The sequence below is a fragment of the Cydia pomonella genome, chromosome 21, assembly GCF_033807575.1.
Source record: "Cydia pomonella isolate Wapato2018A chromosome 21, ilCydPomo1, whole genome shotgun sequence".
Taxonomy (NCBI): domain Eukaryota; kingdom Metazoa; phylum Arthropoda; class Insecta; order Lepidoptera; family Tortricidae; genus Cydia; species Cydia pomonella.
Window position 1 is genome coordinate 5,136,465 of NC_084723.1, and position 6,128 is coordinate 5,142,592.

Here is a 6,128-nt window from a genome sequence, read left to right on the forward strand (position 1 = left end):
AAAACAAAGTCGAATACAGTTCCCGATATCTAATCGTTTAAAAACCTCGCAAAAACACAAGCAGTGCCACAGTAGTTAGAAGTCGTTTGTCAGTTTTGTTGTTTTTCTAACAAAAAATAAAATAAATGAACGTAAATGCCAATCAGTCATCTTCGTTCGAAGACAAACCACCATCCTACGAAGAAGCTATAAGGCAACAACCAACTACAGTATATAATGAAAATATAGCAACGTGCACGACACGTGTAACAGCAACACCAACGTGCAACATACAACAGGAAGAAACGAATGAACAACGAAAGAAAGAGAAAGAATGCTGCTCGTGTTTAGATACAACTTACGAAGGTGATCCGTTTTGGTGGTACTTAACCGGTAGATGTTTCGTCGAATGTTGTTTGTCTTGTTGTAGTAGTTTAGACAAATGTATCGAATCATTTTATGATGGGTGCGGAATATGCTGTAGTACATTATTTTGTGGATGTTGTGACAGTGAAAGTGGGGCGAATCAGAACGGGGACAGTGGGAACATTGGGGTTATTCCGAACCCTGTGGTGATTCCAAACACTGGGATTACTTCGAACACTAGAACGGCTGTGGACGCTGTAGTTGCACCCGACGACGTTGAAAGCGTCAATCTGGATGTTGTAGACATTGATATAGACGGAGGAAATATCAGTGTTCCTTCTCTCAGTGATATTGGCTCCATTGACAGTATAAGCATATCGGATTGTGGGTGTTTTGATTGAATAAATAAATAATTAACTTAATTATGGACTAATCATTGACTTACGTAGGTACGATCGCGTCTGAAATAGTACATTACGATACAAGTGTGAAAAGTAAGAAAATCACGAGTGGCGATAAATTAAAACACGACCGAAGGGAGTGCTTTAAATCGATACGAATTCAATAACAAGGCTGATGATTGATTTATTTAACTTTATTTGATAAAATGTACATACTAAATCTAATCTATAATTATTTAGATATGCTACAAAGGCAGTTATCATAATGCGTTCTTTAACTAAATCCACACTTATTCGAATATTTTTTCATTAAAGTCATCCATAATTGAGTGTTAGACCAAGCTAAGTTGGCAGCGATTTTGATAGCCTAGACTATGCAAGTGTTATTTAAACGTCATAATTTCATAGAAGTTTGACGTTTAAAATAACACTCGCACAGTCGGGGCTATCAATATCGCTGCCAACTTAGCTTGGTATAACTCTAAATTTCTTAATTGTACATTTTCAGAGACCGGCGTAATAGTAGGGGCCAATAAATCCTTTTCCGAGTTTTTTTATTTATTATGACACTTTGATTATATGCTCTTTGTTTGGGATTGTTCCGACAGACAAACATTCAATAAAAATAGACTTGACAGAAGCATTGGCCAATACTATCGTAATTATGCAGATAATAAATTGAATATTTCAAACTTTGTAAATAAATAGCACAAATTATTCTTGCTAGCGAATCTAAATAATTTTCCAATAAATCCAATCAGTCCAGCCAAAGCTATAACTCCGTATAATTAAATAGAAAAAAACGTGCCTCGAAAAATCAAGAAAAAATTATGCTCGTATAGACGGCAATACTTTGACCTATACTCGAATAGATGGCGACACCGTTTGATATTTAACACATCAGTGAAATAACATGGGTCATATAGCCATATGTCATTCTAAGAGTTTTCCTGTACCGAAAGATGGCAGTAAATTTAGTTGACTACATAATTTACTTTGGCAATAGGCTTCTATACTAAATTATCCTTAAGTCCAGGTAAGTGAAAATAAACCTCAGCAAAAATGTTTTGTCTCGTTCTAACAAAGACAAATGTCAAAGTGACAAAAAGGACCAACGAATTGGATTTGGCTAAATAGGAATAGGCAGCATTAAAAGTAGCGTATCAGACTATCTTCTATTCTCTGATCGATTAACAAAAAGAGATACGTCTCTATAACACCAAAAACACCTAAAGGCGTCGTAACTAGTCGTGCCCACAGCGCCAAGGACAATTATAGGTGTCATGGCGGACGCTGTCAAAGTAACCTTCACGTCAAAGAGAATTGAAATAGACTATATTTCAAATTCTCTTTGCTTCACACTTACAAGTTTACATTAGCTCGCTTGCCTCAGCGTGTAAGTGTCATTTTTTCAAGACTTAAAGCGTTCAAAAGGTTAAACTGTTGCAGATACCTTTGAACGTGAACTGTTGAGATATCTATTAGGAAAAGTAATTCAAGGTGGCAGACTTTTGGGCACCATTCATTTATTACGTAAGACGACTTTTGACAGTTTTCGACCCCTCCCAGCCCTATGTAAAAAAAAGAATCAGTCGCCCCCTCCCCCTTGTACGAAAGAATTTTAAAGGAAAAAAAATAAAAAAATGTTTTTTTTTTTTCAGCCTCTGTTCGTGTTTATTTAAAAAAAAAAAATTGTAACGTTTATTTGTTCCTAAAAAGGTACTGGAGCCCGTCTAAGCTAACTCTGCACCGTGTTTAGATAGAGTGTGGGGTATTATTTTAAACGTCATAATTTCATAGAAACTATAACATTTTCGTATCTTTGTGAGCTTACGTAAGAACTATGAAACCCCCTCTCACCCCCTAGTAAGAAAAAATAAGACATGTTCCCTCCTAAATCGTCTTACGTAATAAATAAATGGCACCTTGGCGCGTTGATTCATACTTTTATTGATGACATAGTTTGGTTAGTCAAATAAGTCTCTAAAAAGAGCTGAAAAAGTATATTTCTTTCATAATATTCTAGAATTTTAACTCAACAGAGAAATTACCCTGCTACTGATATAAATTGATGGCCAAACTAAAGTTATACAAAACAAAAATTTGAATAAGTGTGATTTAAATTGAATAAAGAAACTTCACAGCATTCGCTCAAAACAATAGTAACAAAAGAAAACATTTTTATTCTTTACATGTGTCAAACATAATTGTAACTATATACAAAATCCATAGAATTATTTACATAATTAAACTCAAATAAGTAACTTGATACATTATTAATAATATAAAAGCGGTCCACAAATCCTCGTTCGAAATTGAATCCTAATGTGATAGCAATAAGATTCATTTTAAATGTCTTTATATTATTATGTTAAACGTTTTTAAACTTTATGATCAGAACGTAGTTTAGAATATCTGATTTTTCGATTTTATTGTTGTATATATCGTGTCATTCACGAAGACGCGTGGCTTGACACGTACTTAGTCACTTTAAAGTTGATATACTAATGTACTATTTTGTTAAATACGTTCACCTCATAATTAAATATGTACTTTCCATCCTATTTCTGGTTTGATGTAGCATTTGGAGCTCATTAAATATTATTACGCACATACTTTTTTTTCTTCGGAAAGCCATTTAATCCTTGTTTTCTTATACATGGTCATACAACGCCAATATGGGTAATGGCTCAGTTTCATTAAGCGTTTGGGGACTGCTCGCAGGCATAACGACTAGTGAAACTCATAAGTCGATAGTTCGGTGGACATACAGCATGCGGGTGAATCCCCGCAGGCGGTATGGTGGTATAACGACTAGTGAAACTCACAATGGCATGCGTTTCGGAATCTCCCGCACTCCGCATGCAGGGCCCGCATCGACCAATGAAACTGAGCCATACGTGTGGCTGGCTACTTACGTTTAGTGGCAAATGTATGAATGAATAAAAACTAATCAACGTGTTAATTGGCCCCAAAGTGAAGGCCGCACTTATCCCGCAGCCACACATACCCGTATTGACCTTACCAGATATAAAATGATAGCTCGATTAGCCCAAATTTACCGACAGACTTAGAGTAAGACCAAGCTAAGTTGGCAGCGATTTTGATAGGCCAGCCTGTGCAAGTGTTAACATCATAATTTCATAGAAGTTTGACGTTTAAAATAAACTTGCACTGTCTGGGCTGTCCAAATCGCTGCCAACTTGGTCTGATATATGTTACTCGAATATCCATGTCTTTCATGTTATTTCACAATGGCGTTTTAAAATAAGAAAATAATTTTGGAATAAAGAACATATATATAGTAATTCGGTAAATCGAACTGTCATTTTAGTAAATGGAATATGAAAATAGAAATTGATCTAAAAAGCCTCAAGTCTCTTAGGTATGCTTTGTAGTACAAAGGAGCTGTGCCCGATGGCTACAAATATGTGTATAAATAATAAGGTACTCAACGCAAATGGCGCTATAAGAACAACACAAACATGCAGCAGTCGGCGCTGTGTTTATAGTTAACTGTTCTCAGCAGTTTGCAAATTAAAATAGTCATTTAGAAAATTCTATTAATAACATATAACCCGGTGTTGGCTGAAACGTTAATGCAATTGCCCATTAAACACAATAATAAATGTGTTTTTAAAAATGTTGTTTTTTTTCTGGTACAGAAACTTATTTTCTATACTTTTAGTCAATGTTGGCCGATACGTTAATGCAATTGCCCATTAACACAATAATAAATGTGTTTTTAAATGTTTTTTTTTTCTGGTACAGAAACTTATTTTCTATACTTTTAGTCAATGTTGGCCGATACGTTAATGCGATTGACCATTAACCATTAGAAATTGAACCGTAAACTGTAACCGTCCGTTACGGTTTACGGTTCAATTTGTAACGGTTATTGGTCAATTGCAATTAACGTTCGGCCAACACTAATAAAACCTGTCAAAAGTATTCCAACTAGGGCTTCCAATCCCGCATGCCCTTGCGGGATCTCGGTATCGGCGGGACCAAGATTTTTTTCTGGTGCGGGATCCCGGTATAAAGGGATCCCGCGTTTGTTGATAAAAAAGGTTAAAAGTTAACAAACTAACATTAAATAAGAAATCAATTAAGATAAGTTCTCTTAACAAAAACAATCGAACGATTAACCAGGCGGGCGACCACGCGCAACGCATCTTAGCTGTTAGTTTTCACGCATGCGTAGTCCGTGTGCGTTGCGCGCGCCGCGCCGCCGGCCGCCGTCGTCTCGCTCGTCAGTGTCCGAGCGACAGCGCTCGCAAAAGCATGTGTCCCCGTTATACTTTTCAATCCCGCAAATCCCGCGGATCCCGCATGTCTAATCCCGCAGTAAGCGGGAGTGAAAAATCGTGCGGGATCTCGGTATTTCGAGATCTCGGTATACCGAGATTGGAAGCCCTAATTCCAACTATATGACTGGCAGTGAGCACGCTTTTGATATTGCAACATGATTATGATTATGATTTTCGTCCATTTTTACAGTCCATTCTTTGATTTGTTTGAGTTTCATTGTCTAATAAACATAAACTTATCTCTCTCCAAACTTACCATCTTATATGACAAACGCGAAAAAAAAAATTACACGCTTTTGACTATCCAAAGTCGTGTTACATATTTTTTCGTCTATTCACAATTTATCCCCCACCAATCTACAATATTTTCTCCAAATATATTCATATTAATCTAGCTTTGATAATGAATTTGAAGACAATTCACTTTTCCCCAAAGTGCAATCTAATTTGAACCTTAAACCGCAATGCTTAACACATTCACTGTCAGACAAAAAACGGCGCACTACCCCAGAAACCGGTGGTCTATAGCTGCGTACAAAACAACCCGCCCAGCGGGTTGTCCGGTGAACAAAGTTCAAAACAACCCGCCCAGCGGGTTGTCCGGTGAACAAAGTTCACGAGCGCCCACCAGGTAGGTTCCCAGCAGTGAATGTGTTAAGTTGAAATTCTTGGCACATGTGTGGTAGATAACTCATACTTTGCCTGGAAACTTAGCTTTCTTCGCACCAGACTAATTAGTAGAAAAATGCCTGCCTAGATAAGGCCTAAATTCCTATACGTATAACGAGATAACGATTTACATTTTAAATCCACAAAAGGTTCACCAAGACTCGGAACCGGTTCTAAAAAAAGCGGTAAATACCGGTTTATTCTGGTTTTACTCCGAACTTTTATAAGAACGCGAACGTTTTAAGAACTTTATTGTAACCTCAATAAACCGGTTTATTCGACAAGCGACGAGACGGCCGTCCAGGGCGTCCAGCCCGGTGGAGTGCCGCGTAAACAAATACCCATATAGGAAGAAACCGGTTTTTATTGTTCTAAACCGGTTAATCTGACAAGAACTTCATGG

The 6,128-nt window shown here is 37.0% G+C and overlaps 1 protein-coding gene across 1 annotated transcript in view; it reads left to right on the forward strand.

Annotated features, from left to right (window-relative positions):
- LOC133529575 (ubiquitin-like domain-containing CTD phosphatase 1) overlaps nucleotides 1-6,128 on the forward strand; it is a 275,695-nt gene that overhangs the window by 13,275 nt on the left and 256,292 nt on the right. The window lies entirely within an intron of this gene.